Here is a 26,172-nt window from a genome sequence, read left to right as displayed (position 1 = left end):
CCAGCTGAAATGAGCAGTTATCCTTAGGTTATCTGATGAAAAGATTGCTGCTGCACGCACTACCAGGATGTAAAATACTATGTCTCAGAGAAGATTATAGCTGGTAGACACACACGTCTATAGTTGCTATGCTTCTTTGTCCTGGTCCCTTAAGGAACAAGACCTACCTTCAACATGACAGTGTTTGTTTGCAGTTTGTCTGTTTGTTTCTTGATTTTTCTGGGTCCTTTGCCCCTCCCACTACAAATCTACCTTGACTAGAGTTGGCAGTGATGATTCTGTAGGGCTAAAATTAGAAAGTTCTCGGGGGGCCATTTAAACATATCCTTCTTGTCTCCTAGAAGTTCTGCAGAGCCTCCTTGAAAATGCTCACTTTAGCAACAGCTGTAAAACAGTAAAACGATAGCTAGGTACACTAAAATAGCACTTTTATTTGGAACATGTTTCCCTCTCAAGCCTTAATCATACTTAGCCAGTGTATGTTAAACTTTGTTTCCCAGAGGTGCCTACAGGCTCGCTCGCTCATGCATTCACCATCCCTCCAAAGACTGTATACTTAACGCTTTGAAAGCTCCTTTAAATAAATAAATAAAAATAAGCAAAGATCCAGTTGCACTTGCAGCACACACGGCCGGCTCTTCTGATGTGACAGCAGATGGCAGTCGCAAGAGCTTTATTTGTGCCTGGGACAGCTTAGCTAAGTGTCTCGTAAATTAATCATGAATTGAATAATTGATTTCTCACACCTTGGGCTGTTCTTAACTCCTCAGTTATACATTTAAAGACAGGTTACTACAAAGCTCTGGGTCCCTTAGAATTCTCGTCAAGGGCTATTGAGCATTTGCTACAGTTGGGTCCACTCTACTCCTCACGTGCTCATTAAGACACCTGGACATAGAACTTCAGGCTCTCCTGGCTGTCCCATTTCCAGGACAGCCTCAGTGAGTGACCTCCCATTCGTTGGTCAGCCCTGAAGTTGGCGGTGCTGATGGACACAATGAGTTTCTGTGAATGTAATTAAACCTGCCTCTGCCAGTCTGCCTGTGGTATTTGTGAATGTTTTCATAAGGAAAACTGTTCTTGGGCTCCATCTGCCCTCTGTGGTTTGTGTCATATTGCGTTTGCTGTTCTGCAACCCTTGCAGTTTTGTGTGAGTGTGTGTGTGTGTGTGTGTGTGTGTGTGTGTGTGTGTTTCTGGAATGATTGCGCTATGATGTCATGTGCTATCTCAGTGTAGAACGTTTAAGGCTCTTGCTGAGGTCCATACGCCTGGGGGGTAGGGGCTAGGGTGGGTGGGGGTGGGAGCTCCCTCAGAGCGCACTTGGTAGCTACTCCCCGACTCCCTGTCTGCTCCAGCACATTCCATTGCCTGGAGACCAAAGCCACCAAATGATTTGCGGTCAGAGTGATTTGAGGCTGGTTAGAGATGATTTAAAAGGAAGGTTATGGGCACATGAAGTGTAGGGTAAGAAAATATATTTTACTACTTTGGAGACCACATGGCTCCAACTTCAACTTCTTTTTTAACATAGAAATTGTTGCCTGAACTGGCTCAAGGTGGCCCCTCCCCCACCTCAGGTTTTTTTTTTCTTTTTTTCTTTTTTTCTGGCTCATGGCAAAAGGCAATATTCCCTATTGATTGTAAGCTTGACCTTCCCCTTATTTCTGGAAATTGTTAAACTTTTTCATGCTCAAAAGGACAGGGGAACGTGAATCTGCTGGCTGCACTCGTTGGCTCATTGTTAAAGAAGCAGTCCCACTCTTCCCAATATATGGAAGAAGGATCTCCAATACTAAGTCTGGAGGAGAATCAGTTACACAAGAAGCAAAGGCAGGTTGAACAGAAGGTCACAGAATGTCTTTGTGGAGGTACATGTTACTTGATAAGTGGAAGAAATGATTTGGGTCAGCCTCCTGAGGATTCAGTATACCCTGTGATTAATAGTGGAGCCAAACGAAACATGTAATCTTTCCTAATTCACAAATAATGGTGAATGAGCTCAGAGACCAGTGACCTCTTCTCATTAGTGGTCCTTGGAAACACATAACCTTGGACCCATGTTTCATTTGTGAGATCAATCTACCACCCCCTTCTAAGCAAGCTATCGCAGATTGGTGCTGTCAACCAGCTATCACCACCGAGCAAGTTCCCAAATCTCTCTCCAGTATGAATGCCTGGTATTACTTCATTCTGCTGGTTACATCCATTCTGTTTTAATCCAAAGTATGTGCTCGAACCTGGTAGTCCACTCAGTGCTAATCAGAAGACAGCGCTCATGTTCCGGCTTGATGTTATGAATCTGGTTGAAGAAGCTAAGCTACCTAGAAAGCTCACTTGGGAACTCAACCCATCGGCTGGCCATCATGAGCTTGGCATCTGAGAGCCATCACTACAAGATAATGGAAGGCTGCTTGAGATGTCTCTAACAACTTGGTGCTCTGCAGTCTGGCTAAGCCAATCTGGAGTCCTACAGTTGGGGCCTATGTGCAGTAAGCAGCTTAAAAGAAAGCACATGGAGATCGGATTAGCATGATGGCTTATGGGAAAAACATTGAGGAGACATACTGGATGATGAGAATTAAGTGACACTGGAACTGAAGATGCTGATTCTGTTTGCCACCAAGTAACCTTGGACAGATTACATTAAAATTTTAACATAGGGGGCAGGTTTGAACTATGTTTTATCCTGTTCTTAGATGTAGTGTCCTTAGGCTGACACTAGACAGCAAACAGAGAAGGTGGCGTTATCTCTACTGTACAGTTGTGGAAACTGGAGTAAGGTACGGGGGTTATTGATGTTTTCAAGGTCACACAGCAAGTCACTGTTGGTATTTGGTCTCAAACTCAGACCTCTGTAAACGTCAAGTCCCATATTCTTTCCACTGTAGCAGGCAGCCCCCCACAACTCTTGACCTCTACAGACCTCACTCTCCTCATTTGCAGAAATGAGACATTTGGCTCAGAATACCAGTAGACCAGTCCAAGTTAAAATTCTGTGTCTGATGAATCACTGGCTGGAAAGGACTTTAAGAAATCACTTAGTCATATTCCTCACTTCCAGCAGGCCTCTGTCGACTATTTTGAAAGGAAAATAAAGCCCTTTTTCTTACAACCAAGTGCAGAAAGAAGCCTGGCCCAGGAGAGTGTCTAAACACAGAACACAGTGAGGAATGAGAAAAAGTGACATGCCAGTGCTCAGTGGGAACTCTGAACTCTCTGAAGTTTGGGTCTTGCCTTAGTAGAGGTGAGCATTGAGGGGCTAAGGGTGCGGCTCTGTTGTAATAAAAGTTAGGTGGGTCTTCCTCCCAGCCCCATGCTCCCAGAAATAAGACTCTGACTTAAAATATATTTACAAATATCTTGGCCATACAGCTAGGCTCTTCTCTGACTAGGTCATGATTTAAAATAACCCATTTATTCTAATCTACATTCTGCCACATAGCGGGTTACCTGTGCTCAAGCACCATGTGTCTGAACTCTGTCGCATCTTCCTGGGTGAATCTGACACACTTGGCACTATCCCAGAACCCTTTCTGCCTCTCAGGTGTTCCACCTCCTATTTCCTGCCTACGCCATAGGCATGCAGCTTTACTGTTGACGGTGCCACATGCATACAGGCATAAGATATTCTCTCTACAAGTTGGTAGAGTGCTTCCCGAACGTTCTCAAAGCCCTGGATTCAATAGCTGGCTCTGCATAAACCAGGCATGGTGTATATACCTATAATCTTAGCACTTAGGAAGTGGAGGAAGAAAGATCAGAAATTCAAGGGCATCCTTGGTTATATAAAGAATTCAAGGCAAGTCTTGGCTATATAAGACCCCATCTTAATAATAATGATAATAATAACTAACACTTTGTCAAGATCTAAAGTAAAAGAATCACTAACACACCTTATGGGTAGGAAAGAATTACAAGACAGGGAGAATTAGGAGCTTTAGAATTACTAACGGCTCCTGGAGGATATGGTGATTGAAAAAGGAATGGGAACATTTCTGTTCAAAGAGATAGAGCCCTCTTTATCTGATGGGAGGGGCAAGCAGGACACTATGCTCCACTTGTTCTTGGTTGGTTTGTACTGATGGATGTGGTGCAGAGAGAATGAGAAGGGACTTCACTTTAATACGCTGCCTCTGAGCACCTTAAAATGTCTTCCTTGTGTCCCAGCATGGCTCTCAGTAGCCAGAACCACCAGTTAGAGTCCACCCACCATGTTAGAAAATGACCAGCAACCAGACTTAATCATATCTTGCTCATCAATCTTAGCTATAATCTTCAAAACATTAATCATTTGTCCATGACCTTCCTGTTCCATTTCCAAGAAATTGATGTTATAAGCAGGACAGTGACTTTGCAGACAGATGTAAGTCACTATTACAACTCTCTGATTGGCTTAGGTAAGCACTATGTACTCTAAGCCTCACCCACTCACCTATGAAATGGGCTAACTATGCCCACATTAATGTTTGATATTCCTTAGAAATTAGTCCTGGAATAACGGTCAATGGGCTACATAAAAATTAGTTTGCATCATTAGGAAGAGTCCAGGTTCAGGCCATTTCTTAAAGCTATAAAGTCATTTATAATCTCTTCCTGTTTTGTCTCAATTCCATTCCCAACCTAAACAGAAAACAACTATCTAGCTTCAATGTTCAGTGCTTTCAAACCTTTAGGACTATGAAGAAGTGAATATCTTTCCCTACATGAACAGTGCCCCTGACACTCTTGGTTACAAGTGACAGTCCCTGGAGTGATCTCATCTATTTTGAGTCTAGACTATAACCTAGGGTCTGCTTTGTCCTTTAACTAAGATCTGTTTTCCTTAACATCTTTGCAGTCCTTTAACTAAAGCTTCATCTCAGTCAGTCTTAGTCTGGTTAGGTTGTTATAGCAAAATATCCCAGACTGGATGGCAACAGAAATTTATCATTCACAGCTGAGATGGGAACTCCATGACAAAGATTCAGGAAGACCTGATGGTGAGTGAATGAATGGTCTGCTCATAATGTGGTGTTTCTCATTATATTCGCACATAGAGGAAGGACTAAAGAGGTCCCTTGGCCTTCTTTCATAAGGGCGCTAGGAGGAAAAGCTCCTTTCTCCTAGTAATCATCTTGGAGGTGAGACTTTCAACATATGAGTTCTGCATCCACACCAACATCCACACCAACCAATCAGTATATCCTGGAATTCCACCACAGCCCCTCCTTTCCTTGTCCTCATTCCAAGGTGGCTTCCTGGTATTCCTCATCCTCCATTTCTGCTCCCCACACCCCTATCTCTGGAATGGACTGCATTCTCTCTTTCACCCTTCTCTCAAAGACAGATACTCCTCCCTAAGACCTTGTAGCTCTCTCCAATTTGGCCCTCTCATGACATCAGCCCATCAAACAGGTGTCATATATGGCATATTAGGGTCAATGCCCAAATCTCTCAGCACATTTCTTAGTTTCTTTGCAGTGGCCAGAACACTTTAGGATGTTAACCCACAACTATCAGACTGTTCTCCCATATCACAGAATATGAATCTACATAATCATGAAAGACAATGGAATTCATCTGGTCAGTTATGTTTATTTTACACATGAGAAAACTGAATTACAGAAAAGCTAACTCCCTAGCCTCAAACTACAACTCTGCCCTAGACCTGGGACAGCTTCCAAATTCACCTGCTATTGCTTTTCATGATCTTCATATTCTAGTTTGATGTTTATCCTGTTAGAGTTTGTACCTAGAGTGTCCATTACAGATTGAATTTTGAGGGCTTGGTCCTCCACATGTGGCACTGTTTTCAAGACTCCAAGAACTTTCAGGATGTGAGGCCTACCTGGCAGATGTAGATTCCTAGAAGTGTTCTTCTGAAGGTTTTATCTACTCCTGGTCATAGCCCCAAGCCATTTACTTCGTGGTCCACCATCTTGTGAGCAGCCAACTCTGTTCCTATTGCCACAGAAGGAACTGAGCTGCTCTGCTCTGCCCTCCCCACTGTGATGAACTGAAACCACGGTTCAAAACAAATCTGCCCTCTCATTAGTTGTTTCTATCAGGTATTTTGCTTGCAACCATGCAAAAGAAGTGAATGCAGCTTATTTGACCAGTACTTGGAAATCAATCAATCAATCAATCAATATCTCTCTCTCTCTCCCTCTCTCTCCACATGAGCAAATTCAAAGGACAGACTTTCACAAGAAAGACTTTGTTTTGCTTTATGTGAAACTCTTCTGCTGGACTTACGCATCTTTTTTCCTCAAGAACATCTGGTGATTGTCAACTTTAGCTCTTGGAATAGAAGAGTCGAGTCCCTGTAGCTTTCCTCTCTTTAGGTTAAATAACCCCAGCTCCTTCTGCTTTCCCAGAGTGGTTCTTCTCCAGGATGTTCGTCATCTTTATTTCTATCTGTTGAACTAAGTCCAAGGACTCTTTGCTTCTTAAACTGTGAAGTCCAGCACTGGACAAGGAAGGCCCATAAAGGTATGCTAAAGTGAAAAGGGCCTCACAGTTCCTTCAAACTGTGCTTCAGTCAGTGCAGCCAACACATACAGCCATGTTTGAAGTGCTGGCTGGACCTCACGGGCTCGTTTTCAGCTTATTATCCTCGTTTGGCGAGACGTTGCCTATGTGTTTGTGATAATGATCATTTCCTCCAGGATCATCCAGAACTTTTCCTACTGAGCTGTTTTTTCCTTTGTCTCTTGCTCTTCTCTAATTCATCAACCCATTGGGGACTCTAATCATGGTTCTTTTATTTCTTCATTCTTAACACCAGCTACTGTCCCACACAGTGTATCCATTTACTTCTAATGAAAGCAGACCCCCAAATACTTCTAGCCCCTCCAGCTCTTCTCCCTCATGGATCAGCAAGTTGGTCCATCTCCCACCACCAGGTACTCCAGTTAACTATCAAATGAAGTTAGAAATTCTGAATGGAATAATAGAGCACCAAAGAGCCCTATAGGACATTCGTAGTTAGAGGCTACAACATAGGTAAGTTTAAAATCACAAACTCAATCAGGTTTGTCTTGGAAGTTTACAAAATTCTACTTTGGCCCCCAAATGTGATCATTATAAACATTTGGATCTTAGAAATGGCATTTTCCTTTATTATCTTCAACAATTCTTACACAGGAATTCACTGACACCAGGTGTGAGATGAAGAGTTCAGGCTCAATGAAATAAGTGATTCATAAGACTACACAGGGACAGTACTCAGGGGCGCTGTCATTACATGCCTCGTGCTGTACTGTGTGACAGTTGTTTAAAGTCTTAGAACTTTAAAAAAACAGTCGCCCTCTACCCCAAATCCCAATACCTAACAAGTAGTATGTTTATCAAAAATACAGATACTAGGACCAAGGCTTCAAGACATATTAATTTACTAGCCTGAGTGGAACTCTGAAATAATACAGTTTATTTTACTCTATTTTTATTTTTGCAAAAGTAATGAATACAGATTCTTTAACCAGCATTTGGAAAGGTGTCCCTTTTCTCTTCACTTGAGCCCAGGTTGGCCTCTAGGTTTCTGTGTAGTGAAGGATGACCTTGAACTTCTAATCCTCCTGCCTCCACTTCCAGAGTGATAGGTGCATTATAGGAATGTACCACCATGGTAGGATTATGGAGTATTGGGGACCAAACCCAGTGTTTCCTACATTTTAGGCAAGCACTGTCCCAAGTAAGCTTATTTAGCCTGGAGCAGTATCCCAGCCTGGATCTACATTTTATCAGGATATTTAGAAGGTTTAGAAGAGCCAGTAGACGTACTTGTGAACCCTTTTTCCAGGCCAGACCCATTAAAGTACAACAGATTTGACTATGTATACCACAATCAGGCAGAAAAAAAAAGTCCCATAATCCAGACAGTTATGGTGGCTTTCCCAGCTCCCCTGCGTCCATAGCTGTGGCTCTCAGAGCCAGCCACCTCTCCTCTTCTGAGTCAAATATGCTTTTGGCTCCTTTTGATTTGTCTTTTTCTATTTGCGTGTGTGGTGGTGTATGTGTTCATGTATGCATGTTTCCAGGCACAGGTGTACCTGTGAGAGAGAGAGTTCATATGTGTGTTACATGCATATGGAAACTTCAGGTGGCTATTAGAATCATTTTCAGTGTTCTTCTACCTTATTCATTGAGTTAGCTTCCCCTCAGTCAAACCTAGAGCTCACCAATAATGGCTAGTCTTGCTAGCGGGCTTGCTCTAAGGATCCCCCGTCTCTACCTTCCCATCTTGAAATTACAATTGATTTGCCCAGATACCCAGCATTTATGAAGATTCTGAAGATCTGGACTCTGGTCAATATGCTTACATGGCAAGTGTCTAAAACACTGGCAACCCTAGCCCTTGAGGTTTACCAACTTTTCAGTTTTCTGCCTTGGCTTCCCATTTTGGTTGTAGATAAATGACCCTTGATTCTGGGCTTCTCTGTAGCTCCCAGTCAGGATACATTTTCAACAATGCCTTAAACTAGACCTGATCCTGAATGCTGGACGGTCTGATGACTTTCAGACGTCTTACACTGGTGCCCCTTTAATTGCAAGCACTCCCTCTCCTAGTCAGGCTTCCATTGTTGTGATTAAACACTGTCCTAGGAAGGGTTAACATGGCTGTGATGAGCACTGTCCCACTCCAGGATGACTATTGCCATAAGGAAACACCATGACCAAAGCAAGTTGTGGAGGAAAGGGTTTATTTTCCTTTCATTTCCACAACACTATTCATCACCAAAGGAAGTCAGGACAGGAATTCAAACATGCCAGGAACCTGACAGCAGGAATTGATGCAGAGGCCATGGAGGGGTGCTGCTTACTGGCTTGCTCCTCGTGGCTTGCTCAGCCTTACTTTCTTATAGGACCCAGGACTGCCAGCCTAGGGGTGGTCCCTCAATGGGCTGAGCCCGCCCATATCAATCACTAATTAAGAAAATGTCCTACGGGTATTTACTCAGCCCAATCTTATGGAGACATTTTCTCAATCGAGGCTCCTTACTCTCAGATGATTCTAGACTGTATCACATTGACATAAAAGTAGCCAGCACACCAACCTTAGTATCACTTACAATGTATGCTGAAGAAGTCTTGATAGCCGGTTCCCTCAATTCCCTTCGCTAAGATAAAAGCACGTTTTTTTGTTTTTTTGGTTTTTTTGCTGTTTATAATTTTTTTTATTATGTATTTTCCTCAATTACATTTCCAATGCTATCCCAAAAGTCCCCCCCACACCCCCCCCCACTCCCCTACCCACCCATTCCCAATTTTTGGCCCTGGCGTTCCCCTGTACTGGGGCATATAAAGTTTGCCTGTCCAATGGGCCTTACAATCCAGGTGCTTTCATATACTAAAAGAAGGCTGAGGTCTAGACATAGTTGGGTACCTACTTGGGTACCAAAGAGTGTGCTGACTCCTTCGCATGAACTGTGCCTTGTTATCTTGTTGTGTGTATGGTACAATACATATTTAAGATGGTGTTCTGTGATGCTCTTAAGGCACCTAGAAATGAGTGTTCCATGAATTATAAATAGCAACAGAAACCCACTATCTACCAGAGAAAGTTGGGTCTTCCAGGTACAACGAGCAAGATGTGTTAGGCCAGATTCGTTTAGCAGTGTTTCACCAAAAAGGAGGTTAAGTCTGGAAGAAAAGAAATGACCTGAGATCAAAGCAGATTAACAGCATGGTTGAAAATTTACATGGAAACAGAGTTGAACTCCCAGTTTGTGTTGACAGGGTCCATCATTGCTCCTTTCTGCATTCCTTTTCCAAGCGTGGGGCGTCTTTTTTACAGCATACTTGACGCTTCCTGTTCTTCATCAGAAACATCCAGATTGTGGTTGTTGGACAGGAAACAAAAATAAACTTTGACGGCAAATAGCACTGCCAAGTGTTACCCTCTCACCTTGGTCTCTGCTATCTTGTGACACCCGGAAAAGAAATTTCCAAGCGTAAGTGTCCTGAGAGGCTGTCAGACGTGTGCCTCGTTGTCCCTTTAGCAGATGTGAGGGCTTTTGGAGAAGAAAACAAAGTGCTTGAGACTGGAGAGACAGGGCTGTTTTGAGCCTCCATACCGACTAGCCTCATAGCCTTAGAATACTGTCAATTTACAAAACTTTAAGGTGTGTGTGTGCGTGCGTGTGCATGCATGCATGTGCATGTGTGCTTTTATTTTGTATTTTTGTTGTTATTGTTTTTAAAGAAACTGTTACATGCTGTGTGTAACTTGAAAGACTATAGAACAATACTAATGCTAAATGACTTATTAGAAGATCTCAGAGCATGACGGGAGATTCTACACCCTACCTGTGATTAGGTCAAGTTCCACACAAAGAAACAACAGGCTAGTTTGCTAACCACAGTGGAAGAATTGCATTGGGGTGGAATTCTTATCCAGATTGCATTGTCTGACTTGAGGATAATATACAGGAAGCAATAAGGGTTGGTTGGTTCTTTCTTTCTTTCTTTCTTTCTTTCTTTCTTTCTTTCTTTCTTTCTTTCTTTCTTTTGGTTTTGCTATTAAGCTACGGAGAACTTGCCATCTCAAAACTGGCTTAACAGTGTTAACAGTTATTGCAGCCAGTTCACCAAGATGGGCTGCTCTAAGGTCTGTCTTCTGTTTAGCATAATATGAGGATCACAGTAGACCTGGTGGGACTTGCCTTAATACCAGCACACACAGGCACCAAGTTACACATCCAGACAACCAACATGTCCTGCGAATGCACTCTGAAATGTTACCCACCGGAAAAGCAAAAGTTCCCTTTGCCAGTGAACCCTGTTAGGAGAACAGGCCCCATAAAGCTACCTGAAGCATCAGAGATGTCCCACAATTGAGTTCCCATAAGCCGCTCCCAGGGGTTCAGCGAAAACTTGGAAATAGAAGCACAGATTTTCTCCTAATGACTTTTCCCTCCTCCAGTGTTGGTTAACCTGTATACCAGTGCCATGACAGGGAGCTTCCTCACACTTAATTCCTTCTTTGTTTAATAATCCTACAACAGCAGTAGTTATCATCCCCGTTTCCTGGTTAAGGAGCTGAAGCCAAGGGAGATGGAGCATCTAACTTTCCCAGGCTCGTATAGGAGGAAATGACAGAACTAGTGTCTCAACCTAGATTTGCCTCATGCCAGAGCCCGTGCTTCCTGGATGTCATTCTTTCAAAACCATTTGGTGTCTCCAGAGAGGGCACTAGTTGCCCAATAGTCCCATAGGCTTCAACATCGGGCACACGCTCTCTAGATACTAAGTATCTTTCAAAGTATTTGGGCAACACTGACTTTGTCCCAAGGATTTACATGGGTTATAGACTGGAATCCTGCAGTCAGTAAGTTGAGCACTGTGTCCTTGCTTGCTGTGTCCAACCTAGTTTCCTTATCACTATTTCAGCATTGCCCCCATGACCCATAGGTCTGACTTGATTTCTATCTGACTATGGTAAGTAAGCAGGGCCAAAAAGACATGTGGCCATTGTAAGAGAAAGGAACACAGAAATGGAAGCCCAGAACCGGTGGGCTTCATTGCTCTTGATAACTCGGCTCATTGCTTTTGCTTCTGGACTTGTTTCTTTCTAAAACAAAACAAAACAAAACAAAACAAAACAAAACAAAAACCTACATAGTTCCTTTCAATAAAGTGGAGTGATATCTTGTGTGTGTGTGCATGAGAAGTAGATTCCCTTTCTACTTTTAAATGTCAACATTGAAATTACTTAGCCTTTCAGACCCCCAACATCCCAGTGTGGAAAACGGAGCAGCAGTAGTCTACATCCAAGTGTTATCACAAAGATTGAGTAAGCTAGCATCTACTATCCTAGAGTATACACTATGGTGTACAGCATAGCACTTAGCCTGAATTACTAGCTTTGCCTTTCAAATGGTAGTTGTGATTCTCTCAACTTACCTCACTCAGCCATTTGCTCTTCATGCATAGATATGATGATAGATCCCTGAACCAAATCATGCCGCCCCAATTATCACCTTTAGGGAAACACTATTGTCTTATGGGCAAGACTTCAGTTTCTTTGACTCTACCAGTAGGTAGAGTAGATCATTCTGTTTCACCACTCCTTGTGTGATTTCAAGTTATTATTGGATTTCTTTGGCTCTCTTCTTTAAAAAGGGTGTAAACAATCCATCTTTCTTAGGTCTGGGGGGGTGGATTCGTTCATATCTGATTAGTGCTTTGAAAATTTGTGACACAGAGTAAGTCCTCGGTAAACATTAGATGCTGTTGTTAACATTGCTATTGTTGTGGTGGTATTGTCTGTGATCTTAGTGGCTTCTTGCAGGTTCTCTAAAATAATTGAATATGGTTAACTGTGTAGACAGGGCGCTTGTGGGGAGCTAAGTGCTGACCCCATTAGCACCAGTCACTAACCAGCCTGGGCAAGGGGTGGGAATGAGGATTATTGAAGTAACATATGGAAAACGCTTTTAGTTAGCTCCTGGGAGAGGGAAACAGCAATAAATAAATACAAGGAATTATTAAAAGCTAGGAGACGACCTCACAGGGATGCTGAGCCTTGTGTGTTATTTGCTGTTTTAAGAAGAAATGGGCAAGAAGCCAACTTTATCCCCAGGTGACAAAGTGGTCTACTGGCTGCTATTCAAGGGACGGAATGTGTTGCCTCACCTCGCCAGATGTAGGCCCTCCAGTCTCCACTTGTGTGCAGGTCAGCTCAACTGCCCATAGAGAAGGGCCTAGATCTCCCACTGGTTGCTGTGTCTGCCCCCGTAGCCACCCCCACCCCTTTCATCTCAACCCCAAGATTCTCCTTTGAGTAGCACCATCAGAGGCAGGGTTAAACATTCTAAGTCAGAACCCACCAAGTAAAATATTGGCAGTGAACCCCCTTGGGTGCCAGTGTATATGACCTAGAGGCCACCAGCAAGCACAGCAGGATTCCAGTGTTAGACTGGGACAAGCCCCGGGCTTCACTGCCAAGCCTTGACAAGCAAGTGGAGTGCGCTGAGCTCTGTCATTTTGGAGTTAACAGTCCTTATTTACAAGTCTACCACCCACCCCTGAAGCATTCCTCTCTGCACAACGAATCTGCACACTCCAATGAAATAGACTCAAGTCGGCTCCAGCTATAGCTTGTGAAGTGGTGGGCAGGACGTATCCAGGAATGAATGCAGATGTGGCCCAATGCCAACACAGGCTTGTGGCCTCTGGCTTCCCCCTCGATATCAGTGGCATCAAATTACATTGCATGGCTCCAAGAGATAATTATAGGAACAGCCTTTTTCTCCTGGCCTTGAAATAAATAGCACCTTAACCCAGAAGTCTGGTGGTATGAAGTGTTAGGAGATAAGCACGATAGCTCTCTAAATCTTATCATCAAGAATTAGCATGCCTTGACACAACCTTTTTGTTTCTCTGGTGAGAATGCAGTTTTTAAAATACTGACCACTTCTCCAAATCCTGATTCCAGCCCTCAAAACTACCAAAAACTTTAAGGCAGTTATTTTAGTAGTATCTAAAACCAATGCATATGTGTAGGCACCATGAAACCATAGACAAGTTAAGTTCTTCAGCAAACTTTACCAAAACAGTTTGGGAAGGGAAAAAAACAAAATTAAGAAGTCCACAAATCCAAAGATAGTATTCTCTCTCCTCCTTATTCTAACAGTCTCCTAATTACTGCATTAATCATTAAAGATGTATAAATATTAGAATTAAAATATTTTCTCTTAACATTTTATAAGGATCAAGCTAGTTTAAGGCATTAAAAGATCCATTTGATTGTATTTAATCAAAATACAAAATGCATAAGAAATGGTGACTCATTTCTCATAGTCCAATGTATTTTTCTAGCTCATATACCTTTTGTAAAAGAGATAAGGATTAATTATTAGAAAAAAATTTTTTATAGAGAATGGTTTTTCTAAGGCTGTTGGAACTCAGTCTGCATGTAACATAATCACTTGTCCAGAGGGTGACAGGCGCCACACCCTCACAGAAGTATGACTGCCCTAGACAGGTTTTTATTTAGGTCCTTCCTTGTTAACCATTTGATTACAGTGCATGCCTCAATCCAGAGAACTCTTGGAGGGGTGACGTAATTCAGTTGATAGAGTGCTGGCCTGGCCTGGCATGCGCAAAGCTATGCCTCAAAACTGCAGACAGTGGTGCACACCTGTAATCTCAGTGGAGAAGAAGATGAGATAGCCTTTAACTATGTAGTGAATTTGAGGCCAGCCTGGGCTACATGAGACCCTGTCTCAGAGGGATGAAGGCGGGGAGGGAGGGAGAGAGGGAGGGAGGGAGGTGGGGGAGGGAGGGAGGATGCAGGTAGGAAGAAAGGATAGAAAAGAAAATAAGTCTGTGCATGAATTTTCATTGAAAAACTGATAGCCTTTTCCTATCTATTGATGTTAATCTATTAACCTATGAATCTATGCTGTAGAACTAGGTCACATCATTGTTTGCCTTCTCCTATCAACCCGCTGAAGTAGCCCCACCCCCACCCCCAGGTCACTGAAACAACCCCATAAGCTCTTTTCCTCAGTCATTCCTGCTAGCTAGAGCTCCCTAGATTGTTCTCACAAAGGAGGAGGCCGAGCAGTCCCCAGTAGCTGCTCCAGAGCTGTTCATCTGGCATAGCAAAGTTTAGCATTTAAATTTCCCCATATTCAGTAGAAACAGCTGTCTTACTACTTAGAGTGAAAAAATTAGAAATCTGTGCTATAAAGAAGGGTCATTTTCTCAAATGAACCTTTTCAGTGTAGGAAAAGACCGGGGGTCCATATTGTCAGAGGTGAAAGTGCTTTGGGTCTTTGCAAGTACATTAATATGAGGGAATGCCCTTAGAAAAGAAAACATAGATACCATTTGCCTGGAGAGAAGAGACTGGCCAGTTATTGATCAATCTGAGTGGGGAAATCTTTTTTTGCAGATAGGAATTGTTTTTGCTTACTGTTGAATCTGGTATGAACATAGTTTAATGCCAAGCATCTGCCTTCAGGATATCCCCATGCATATTCACGAGTATTCTGTCATATGCTGATGCTGTTATCTTTATTTTTTGTAGAGGGATAGTGAAGCAAATTGGTATTGCCATGTTAAAATGAGCTCACCTTATTCCGCATCTCCCTAGCCCTGACGCCTCTTAGCTCTGGATTGCGATTTGTTTTCCTCAAGGTTGTGTGATTGAGGAACTAGAAACTGGCTTATTGGTGTGGGTTGCTGAGTGTTTATCTTCCCTTCTATAGCATAACTAGCTTCTCCCCTTGCCAGGCAAGGCTGGTAAGGTCCCAAACTGCCAGGAGGATGGAGGTGAGATTCCTCTCTTTTCTGTGAGAATGTTTTGGGATTGAAAGGCATCCTGTTTCCAGGACACTGACTTCATACAGAGTCAAGCGCTTTTTCCAAAGCTTTTGCTTAGTTGCTGAGGACACGAGAGAATGCTATCCTAACGTGTCACATTCTACATGACCTCGTTTATGACATGGTGTGGTATCTTGCACCTTTTCTGCAGCAGGATTTAAAAAAAAAAAAAAAAAAAAAAGCTCTTTGCATCAGTAGATCTAGCTCTAGGGTTGTATATGTAATTGGGCGTGGGGGTGGAGGCAGCGAGTAATATGCCACAGTATTGCCTTCTGTAGGCTCCAGTGTAATTCTTACTATTGCCGTGTGATCAGAAAGCATGCAATGCCTTTTGTGGCAATGTGAGGCTTTGTGGGCAGAACGAAATATTACAAACATATTAATATACCATTCCATCAATATCAAATGGGAATAATGTAGAAAATCAATGCTTTCATGCCTCCAAAGTCAGAGTCATACCTTCTGAATATGTTTTCTACACCTCTTCCTTTAGCTAATGTGGTAGTAAAAGTAGTAGCAGCTACCTAGCATGGCTCCATAAAATTCCCCAAGCTCACATCAGATTATAAGCATGCATTACCTCCTTTAATCCCCATTAGCATATGTTGCGGCCGCCAGCAGCTCGCAACGTGAATGGTTCGACTGAGAAGGCCACTCGAGCTGTAAGAGAGGAATCTAGACGGGGCGAAAGAAGAAACGGAGCTAAGACAAATTCATTCTGATCAAAGCTCAAATTTTATTGTTGGGACACTAGTTATGAAGGAAGGGGGAGGGGACCTGATTCCCGCCGAATAATCTCGGGTCCAGTAGAAAGGTGCACGTGTGTGGCTCCTCAGGTTCCAGCAGTGGGCGTGGCAGAACGAATGAGCAGGAAGCTCCACCCCGAGCAAGCAGGTTTCAGGCTGGGGGAGGGGAGACTACATCTCCTCCCTTTTATTAACAAAATTTAAAAAAAGAAAAAGCTGGCCTGAGGGGGGAAAAATTATCTACGCTCAATAGTTCTGCCTGGAATCTAGAGCTAAAGAAAAAACTTGCTTCACTGGGATTCTTTAACTTTTCTTATGGTAAACTGTATCTGGCTTAAGACTGTCCTTTCTAGTAAACAACTAACTGAAAGGCCTGGAGCTGCAGACTCTGACTTTATAATGCTAATTAGTACTTGGTAGGTAACTTTCTAGTTGAATTTTAAGTAGGGCGTTGGAACTCTGGCTAAGTTTGACTGAAAGATGTGAAAATAACACTAAGTTGATATTCCTTCGCATTTTTGGATGATAGGTGGGAAACAGGGAGAAGGCGTTCGACCGGCTCTTTTATTTGGGTGGGAGGCAGTGAAGGGCTTGCCCTTTCAATAGTACGTCTCCAATCTCTCTCCCCCCTATTAATTAAGTTAAATAAGGCAACGCTTAACTGAGGTGATCAAATGATTTTCTCATCCGTAGATGAGTGGGCTTTTAACCTTGGCTTGGGTGGACATGGACCCGATTTCTCTCGTGGGTAAAACCCACACATGTGGCTCTCGGTACCTTTTGGGGAGGCGAGGTAGAGCCGGAAAATATTTTTTATTTTTAACCAAAATATGATACCAACCTCTTTTAAACCGGGTTTATCTCACAGGAAACTCAGAAATGGTCAAGCCGGACCTTCCCTTGCAGTACCTCTGCACCAAGCGGTGCCCATACTGAATTTGTACAATCACAAACCAGTATGCACAGTTCTGAGTGCTGTGCAGCTCCTAAAGGAGAATTATCAACCTCAGAATTAGCAAAGCCTAAGCAAGAATTATGTCGTTAGTAACACCACGATTTGTGGCTAAAATAGGAGCTGGAAGTTGTTTCTCCTCATCCCTGTTTTTTCCACAGCCTAAGGACACCTTGCAGTAACAGCAAGGGTGAAAAGCCAGAGGTCAGCTAAGGGGCTAAGCCTGTCTATCAAAATAAAAACCAATCTTTATTAATATAGAAATATCTACTCTTCTAGCCCTCTAGGTAAACTTAAATTTTTAACTTAGACTGAAAACCACGTGCTGGAAATGTCCTGAGACTGGGGATAACAGCTGCCACCTGCGTGCTCTAGGGGGGCGGGGATGTACATCCGCTGGTCCGCCTCGAGAATGTTGATTTACCTGCTTGAAAGACAAAATCTTGAAAGACAGTGAGAAAGTAGGAAAGCAGAACTTCTTTCGGGGAAGTCTAGGTACTTTATTCAAATGCAAATTGTAAAGCTGAGGCTAGTCTCCGGCCTCCTGTCGGGAGCTGGCTCAGAGAGTAGCTGGAGAACAGCTTTGAGAGCTGTTGCTCTCAGCTGAATTTTAAGCACAAAAGGAATTTTAGTCTTTAGAATGATACTTACCAGAAGAGTCAGAATCTGTGTTCATCTGACGAATTAATCTCTCTGGCAGCCACCGCGCTCTATCTTCATCTCGTGAAAAAACACAAACTGAGCCCCTACCCCAAATTAGAACTGGATCTGGACCCTTCCATTCATTAGTCAGGGGGTCCTTCCATTTTACCAATGCATAAGAATTAGAAGTAACTGGATGCCAGTGGCGATCCGCTGCAGACTGGCCCTTGATATCGGTGTGCAAGAAATTTAGGACAAATAAAGTGAAGGCAAGGTGGGAGGCCTGATGTCTGCGCAAAGGCGGACATATCCCGCCAAATCTGTCGTTCCCTTATGGGGTTGAATTGCAGCTCGGCAAATTGCGTTAGCATTCTCATAAGCCAATTGCATAACGAAAGGACTTTCCGTGTCCAGATTCCCAAGGATTCTACTAGCCGAAATCAATAGCCTGTCCACAAAATCCTGATATGGTTCATCAGAACTCTGCCGAATGTTAGCTAAACTTCTACCAATCTCTCCTTTGACTGGCAACCTTCCCCAAGCACGGCGTGCGGCCGTCGTAATTTGCGCGTACACTGCAACGGGAAAATCAATCTGATTTATCTGTCCCTTATAAGGGCCCTCTCCTAAAAGCATGTTGCTATCCCAGTCTGAATTACCAGCCTGAGCGTTAGAAGCAGCAGTTTTCTTACTGGCGTCTCGCCATTCAGAATCCCAAAGCAAAAAATCTCCTCCTGACAGGGTAGCCTTAGAAAGAGTCTTCCAATCTAAAGGGGTTAAGTGTGACTCCACAACTGTGTCCAGTAATGCTTGAGTGAATGGGGCTGAAGGGCCATATTGCACAACAGCCGCCTTTAACTCTTTTATCAACTTGAAATCTAAGGTCTGGTAATGTCTGCCCCTAGTATCTTGCTGATCAACTACCTCAACCACAGGAAAGGCTAGCGTATTAGACATATTCTGTCCTTTCCCACGAGCCTGACTCACAACCTTTTCTAGCGGCACCTGGTGAACTACAGAAGAGTTACTCTTCTCCGCTTCTGACATCTTTTTTAGTTCCCGAAGCTCATTAGTCAGCCTCTGAAGCTTAATCTCAAACTCTAACTCGCTTAGTTGTGTGTCCCTATGAGTGGCACCTCCCGAAGTGGGGACTACAGGTGGAGCGGGAGATTTACAAGAGGACCAATTCTCATTAAGGTAATGGGCAGCTCCTCTATCTGAGTGATTTTTGTTAAAAATCAGTTTTTCATCCGAGTTTCCACATTTATCAGTTTTTGAGTTAAGAAGATCTTTTTCTGAGGAGGCCCTCTCTGACAGGCACTCCTCCTGAGATACCACAAGCTCCGCCTGGGGGCAACTTAGCCCTGGGGAAGTGGCATCTTTTATTGCATCATTTACGAGCGCCCAGAGGCCTAGGGTAAAATTATCTGCCTGAGTGATTTTTAAGGCCTCACCAACTTTCTCTCAGGTTCCACAATCTAGTGTTTCTTCTTCCTTGAACCATGGGCAACAGCTATCTATCTTACCTAAAAAATTTTTTACTAATTGTACTTCAAGCCTTACTCCTCTGGCCTGAAACAACTCCTGAAAACTATGGGCAACCGCCTGATCCATGACTTTAAACCCTTTCTTCTTTCACCTAAGCAGCTTTCTAAAAAGCTGCGGCTAACCTGCCTGTTTCCGTTTCTAGTTCCGATTAACACGCTGCTGACCCAAGCAGAACCAGCGTTGGGTTAGCACTGATTTAAGCTTAATTCGTATCCTACCGCATCCTCAGCAACACTTTACAAAACTGAAATTTTAAGCTAGCGCTAGCATGTGTACCTGTCCGTTGCTCCGATGTCCGATACGAAGATCCTTTCCTGTGGAGCTCCAATGCAGCGTTCCTCTTAGCATCTCTCTGCCATTTTTTAGGTCCCTGTTCAGGCGCCAAAATGTTGCGGCCGCCAGCAGCTCGCAACGTGAATGGTTCGACTGAGAAGGCCACTCGAGCTGTAAGAGAGGAATCTAGACGGGGCGAAAGAAGAAACGGAGCTAAGACAAATTCATTCTGATCAAAGCTCAAATTTTATTGTTGGGACACTAGTTATGAAGGAAGAGAGAGGGGACCCGATTCCCGCCGAATAATCTCGGGTCCAGTAGAAAGGTGCACGTGTGTGGCTCCTCAGGTTCCAGCAGTGGGTGTGGCAGAACGAATGAGCAGGAAGCTCCACCCCGAGCAAGCAGGTTTCAGGCTGGGAGAGGGGAGACTACAAGCATAGGACAGAAGAACAGACATAAAAAACATGGATTTAAGAGACCACAGGAGGGCTGAGGAGGACCTGGGAGAAAAGTACCTGCTTTACAAGCATGGGGTTCTGAGTTTAAATTCCCAGAACTCACACAAAGCTGGGTGCAGTCGTGCATGTCTGCAGTCCTAGTGCTTGCACATCAGGATGGGGTGAGCGAGCGAACACGCACGCGCGTGCACACACACATACACACACACACATATTTATAAACATACTTAAAACAAGATCACAACACACGCACATACACAAAGATACATGCACACATATAAACATACTTAAAACAAGATCACAAGAATATAATTGGTCTAGCAAGTGTGTTTCGTGAGCAGTGGAAAGGCTCAGCCAGTTAAAAGTATTTGCTGATAAACTGAGCTCAATCCCTGAAACTCACGTGATGCAAAGAAAGAACACTCTCTAGTTGTCCTTTGATGCCCAGTGGCTCTCTCTCTCTGTGTGTGTGTGTGTGTGTGTGTGTGTGTGTGTGTGTGTGTGTGTCTGTCTGTCTGTCTGTGTCTGTGTGTCTGTGTGTATGTGATGTGCATAAAGTTAAAATTATTGTTTCTCTTCTGTGTCTTTGCATCTTGTGAGTATATCAAAACCTTACTTCCTAGAAATGAAACTGGAAGATCAAATAGCACACATTCTTAGAGTTGCTGTATTCTTCTATGAGGAGCATCCACAGGCCCTAAATCCATGTTAGCCAACAGCAACTGTTCGAGAAGTCTGAGCACATGCTTTAAACGTGCGTGTCTTCCTAGTGTAGGATCATGCAGTTCCCCAACAGAAACCTACTCCCACCCCTGGCCACCACCTACACTAGGAACAGATGTATTACAATATTACAAAGTCCAGTGATATATCTTTATTGCCTTTTTTATGGAAAGGAACACTGAATATTCTGAGTAGCTCTTTGTGCTTTGCTTTTTAAAAATGATGGCATTTATTCATGTGTTGGGAGTAGGGTCATGTATACAGGCCATAGCGCAGGTGTGGAAGTCAGATCCCTGAATGCAGAAGTTGGGTCTCTCCTACTCTGTGAGTTCCAGAGGTCAAACCCAGGTCTTTGGGCTTGGCAGTAGGCATCTGTACTAGCTGAGCCAGCATCCCACTACCTCCCTACAATTTTCATGCCTTTTATTACATATAACATGTATATTCTGATGATGCTAGTGTACTTACAAGTGGCTTTCTAACCATTTAAATATGTGACCCAAAGTTTGGAAAACCACGATACACTGGGGTGGGGCACCCTTTTGGCAGATGGTGATTTAACTTAGCTAATTGCATTTGGGAGATCAATGCAAAATGCAAAGGGGTCAGAATGAAGTCAGTCTGCTAACTTAGGGCTGATTCTATAGCGACGGTTCGCTGAAAAGTTATCGTGCAGGGATCAATAAACCCCTTCAAGAGCTGTGCAGAAAGGCTCTTCCATCACCTCCTCCACACACCAGCTACAATTACATTATTAGGCTCCAGCGTGCTGGGCAGACTCATTTCTTCAGCTTTTAACATTGCAGTAAATGACCTGGCAACAGATTTAACGTTTTCCTTTGTAATGTTCAATGCTAACTTTTTAGTCACTGGCCAGAACAATTTCTAATCCCACCAGAATTTTAGAGGTATTAAGGGCTTTGGCTCTGATTCACTCAGAAAACATAATGATGTTTCCCAGGAAGAAGGGGGGCGGGGTGGGGAGGAGGCACTGCCATTCTCTTGGGTGACTTCAGTCTGGTTAGAGCAGTGTCAGGTCAAGCGGGGTGTGATGTTTCTCCCTGGCATCCCTGTGTCACAAAGGTGCAAGCAGGAGAATTGCCAAGACTTTGAAGCCAGCCCACCTGCGCAGTGGTTTTCAGACCAACCCAGGCTACAGAAATATGCTCTTCACCTCTTCGTCAGAAGAATTTACAATCGATCCCTGCAAGCTGACCTTTGACCGCCACAAGAGCTCAAACACACATGAAATAGATGATAGATAGATAGATAGATAGATAGATAGATAGATAGATAGATAGATAGATAGATAGATAAATGGAGACTGGAGAAATGGCTCAGGAGTTAAGGGAGCTGCTTGCTCTGCTCTTCTAGAGGTCTTCAGTTCTATTCCCAGCAACCACGTGGTGACTTACAAGCATCTCTAATGAAATTTGATGCGCCCTCTTCTGGTATGCAGGTATACGTGCAGACAAAGCACTCCTGTCTGCCAAGCATGCAAATAATTAAACAAATGTAAAATAAAAAAACAACAACAGTAACAAAGAAGACCAGGGATGTGGTGGCGAAAGCATAGGGGACAGGAGCATCCCTCCTACCTCCAGATAAACTATCAGCCTAGCCCAATTGGTGAGTTTTGGGTTAATAAGGGACATGTTCTCAAAAACAACACTAAGCAAAACAAAACAAGAAAAGGCTCCTAAGAACCAGCACCCGGGTTTATCCTATGGCTTGCACAAATAAGTACACATAACTTCTGCACACACATGCACCCTCCCACGGACACTCAAAAGCTTACACCATCCCACAGTCACTTAGTATGAGCCTTCCCCAGTGGTTTGCCTTCAGTATTCTTGGCTTCTTAGCACTGAAACTAGATGGTGCCTGGGATCGATAGGTAGAGGCAGATAAGGTACACATGCTGTCTCTGGAAGTAAGGGTCAGGATTATCCAGTTGAGAGACAGCTTCCCATACACACGGCACCACAGTAGCAGGTCCCTTCTCTAGAGAAAAAGCATATTTGTGTCTCAGACATATTTACGAGTGACAGTCCTACTATCTTTGGTTGATGTATATGAGAAGAATATGGGGGGGGGGATCTAAAACAGATATCAGTAGAAGAGTAAAGGGTAGGATAGAAAGCTATCAAACACACACACACACACAAAATAAAAAATAATTCTCAAGAATTATTCCCTAGTCTAACAGCAACCCTTTAAGAGTTTCTTTACTACTCTCGGGTGTGCCATTGGAAACTTAAATTACACCTCACTGGATTTGAACTTAGCATGTGATTTCCCAACAGAATCATTTGTAAGAGTCAGAGGCTCAGGGTCCTTGACATGAAGCTCATAGGATCCCCAGGAACAGAGGTGGAAAAACACGTACAGGCAGTTACTATTAACAATGATTAAATACAGAAACCTTGTTATTGGAGGAGAGTCTAGATGTCAGATGTTAATGTATGAATTTATGTGATAGTTTTGTTTTCTTATTGCAAACTATGAAGTCATTTTTAAAGATATATTTTCACAACATAACCTGTTTACAAAAAAGGAAATAATGCTGTATATGTTTATGTGTCTGTGTGTGTATTTATGCGTATGTGTATGTGTCTTTGTGTCTGTGTGTGTTGAATGTAAGCTTCCTTCAACAACCAATGCATCTCCAATAAACAGATCTTATGAAAGGGCCCCTAGAAATCTGATGCACTTTATTGATTAAGTAAGGATAATGTATGGAGTACATCACAATTAAGAAGGCTCTGATATTTCTTAGCCTCCAGAACACTTACATGCTTCCTACAAGCTCATGTCTCAGCCGTCACCATCTACTAAACGTAAAGGTACAGTCCTAGTTGGCATAGCTTCTCAGTCAACTATCCTGAGCTCTTGAGTTCTCTCTACACTATTCCTGCCAGTCACCTCCCATCTTCAGTTCTCTGGTGACAGAGAATGTACGAGCACATCCCAAACCATTCCATCTTTGGACATATGGAATCATTTTAACTATTAAAAAATCAGAGGAATTTTCTAGATCAGTGGTTCTTACCCTGTGGATCTAGACCCCTCTGTGGAGTGGGGTTGAACAACCCTTTCACAGATATGTATATTACAATTCATAACAGTAGCAAAATTACAGTCATGAGATAGTAACAAAAATAATGTTCTGGTTGGGGGGAGGGGTCACCGCACCCTGAGGAGCTGTGTTAAGGGATCTCAGCATTAGAAAGATTGAGAACCAGGGCTCTAGATCTTTCAAAATTGGCCTAACAGTTTTAAAAATTAATGTATTTATGTCTTGTGTAAGTGTACGGGCATAAGCTCTCAGGCGCCATAGAATGTTGTAGAGGTCAAAAGGACACTTGCAGGATTCGGTCCTCCCCCTTCCCTTGTCCCTCTTCTTTCTGCCACTATGCCAAGTATGCATAGTTCCTCTGGCCACTTCTCCTGTCCCCACATCCCATCCTGTCTCAGGAGCGCTGGTATTATGGGTTCAGCCACGGCATCCACCTTTTTCTGTGGGTTCCACGGTTCAAACTCAGGTTGTCACGTTGTGACAAGCCATCACTCCACCTGATCTGACCAGGAATTTGAGACCAACTCCCAAATAACTGGACAGACAATGGACTAATGACACACACAAAGCCTTAGGGATACCAGGGTCATGTTTGGCCGAAGAAATTAAGTGAAGGCACATCCGTGAAACATCAGTTACTGGTAGCATGCTACCTTCCACTTTTATCTATTACCAAGTAAGATGCTTTTAAATTTTCCCTAGCATGGAGTTCATCAAAATGATACGATCATAAGAACAGGCTCTCATCATGCACACAGACTTGAGATGCCAAAGAGAGATGCAGCAGAAGCAGAGGTGTTTTACTTTACCTGTAAGCTAGCCTCCTCACCCACAGGGCCTCCTCATCCACAGGGCCTCCTCATCCACAGAGCCTCCTCATCCACAGAGCCTCCTCATCCACGGGGCCTCCTCATCCACAGAGCCTCCTCATCCACAGGGCCTCCTCATCCACAGAGCCTCCTCATCCACAGAGCCTCCTCATCCACAGGGCCTCCTCATCCACAGAGCCTCCTCATCCACGGGGCCTCCTCATCCACAGGGCCTCCTCATCCACAGGGCCTCCTCATCCACAGGGCCTCCTCATCCACAGGGCCTCCTCATCCACGGGGCCTCTTCATCCACAGGGCCTCCTCATCCACAGAGCCTCCTCATCCACAGGGCCTCCTCATGCACAGAGCCTCCTCATCCACAGGGCCTCCTCATCCACAGGGCCTCCTCATCCACAGGGCCTCCTCATCCACAGAGCCTCCTCATCCACAGGGCCTCCTCATCCACAGGGCCTCCTCATCCACAGGGCCTCCTCATCCACAGAGCCTCCTCATCCACAGGGCCTCCTCATCCACAGGGCCCAGTCTAAGTACTTACATTGTGTGGCTAGAATCAGGGGATCAGCTTTTGCAGTGTGTCAGAGAATCTGTTAGGAACTTGCTTCAAGGATGTTAATGTTAGATGTTTAATTTAGGTAGTTGTGTACATAGATTTGTGGTGTGCATGTCTGTGTGTGACTGGGTGTACAAGTGTGTGTGTGTGTGTGTATGTGTGTGTGTGTGTGTGTGTGTGTGTGTGTGTGTGTGTGTGTGTGTGTATGAATGTTGCTGCATATATTTTATGGAGTCCTTTGCTGTAGAGCAAGCATATGCAGATGTTAGTATCAGTAACATTTTAAAATACCCAAATACATCAATGTGATTTGCTATTGTACAGGAATGTTATAGTTTCTTTCAACAAATGCATAACATATGCCAAAGCCTTTTTCCCCAGCTCCGCACTCCTCCCTCAGTAACACACAGGATTCAAAGATGCCTTTTGTTCTATGGTAGGGGTCACAAGTATATGTTTTTTAATTAGTAACATTTATTTATTCCTTTATTTTTGCCTTTTGCCAAGTCTATATTACTTCTAATACCACTTGGTACACATCGTATATTGTGACAACACTAAACCTCTGGGACACACAGCATGGAGGCGTTCTGTCTGCGATGCTACACTTCCAGGTAAAGGAAGGAGTTCTAAGTATAATACCTTTACCATAACATAATAAAAGCATCTCTCTGGGTTATTTTCCAAAGACAAAATTTTAACTCTGTAAGCCATAATACAAATTCTCACACTTAAAAAAAAAAAAAAAAAAAAAAAAACTGACCAAGTTAGAATGAAATGTCAGCCTGAGACAACTTGTCCAGAACAACCACCTGAAAGGGAAAGGCCATTTTATTCGTTATTCAAATGCCCAGCTACACTGACCTATAATTAATCCCGACTTCCTGTTCTTCCCCACATACCTGAGGCTCCTCCCTACTTGGGCAGTAGCTACACCCGGGAGATCTGAAGACACGCACTGGGAGGCAGCTTTCTGGGAAACCACCTCACTTGTCTACAAATTTGAAAGTATGTACTTGATCCAAATGGCGGGATGAGGAGAAAGATGTGGTTTAGAA

At 43.5% G+C, this 26,172-nt stretch overlaps 1 protein-coding gene across 7 annotated transcripts in view; it reads left to right on the top strand.

The window, feature by feature from the left end:
• Palld (palladin, cytoskeletal associated protein) overlaps nt 1–26,172 on the top strand; it is a 391,277-nt gene that overhangs the window by 144,305 nt on the left and 220,800 nt on the right. Inside the window, exon 1 of one of the 7 annotated variants that reach the window (XM_006509505.4) lies at nt 26,104–26,122. The exons of the other annotated variants lie outside the window; for them this stretch is intronic. The gene's annotated coding sequence lies outside the window, so the exon portion shown is untranslated. Of the gene's footprint in view, nt 1–26,103; nt 26,123–26,172 lie in introns of those variants that run through there. 7 annotated transcript variants of the gene reach the window in all.

Source organism: Mus musculus, chromosome 8, assembly GCF_000001635.26.
Source record: "Mus musculus strain C57BL/6J chromosome 8, GRCm38.p6 C57BL/6J".
Taxonomy (NCBI): domain Eukaryota; kingdom Metazoa; phylum Chordata; class Mammalia; order Rodentia; family Muridae; genus Mus; species Mus musculus.
This window is presented reverse-complemented; position numbering and strand designations above follow the sequence as displayed.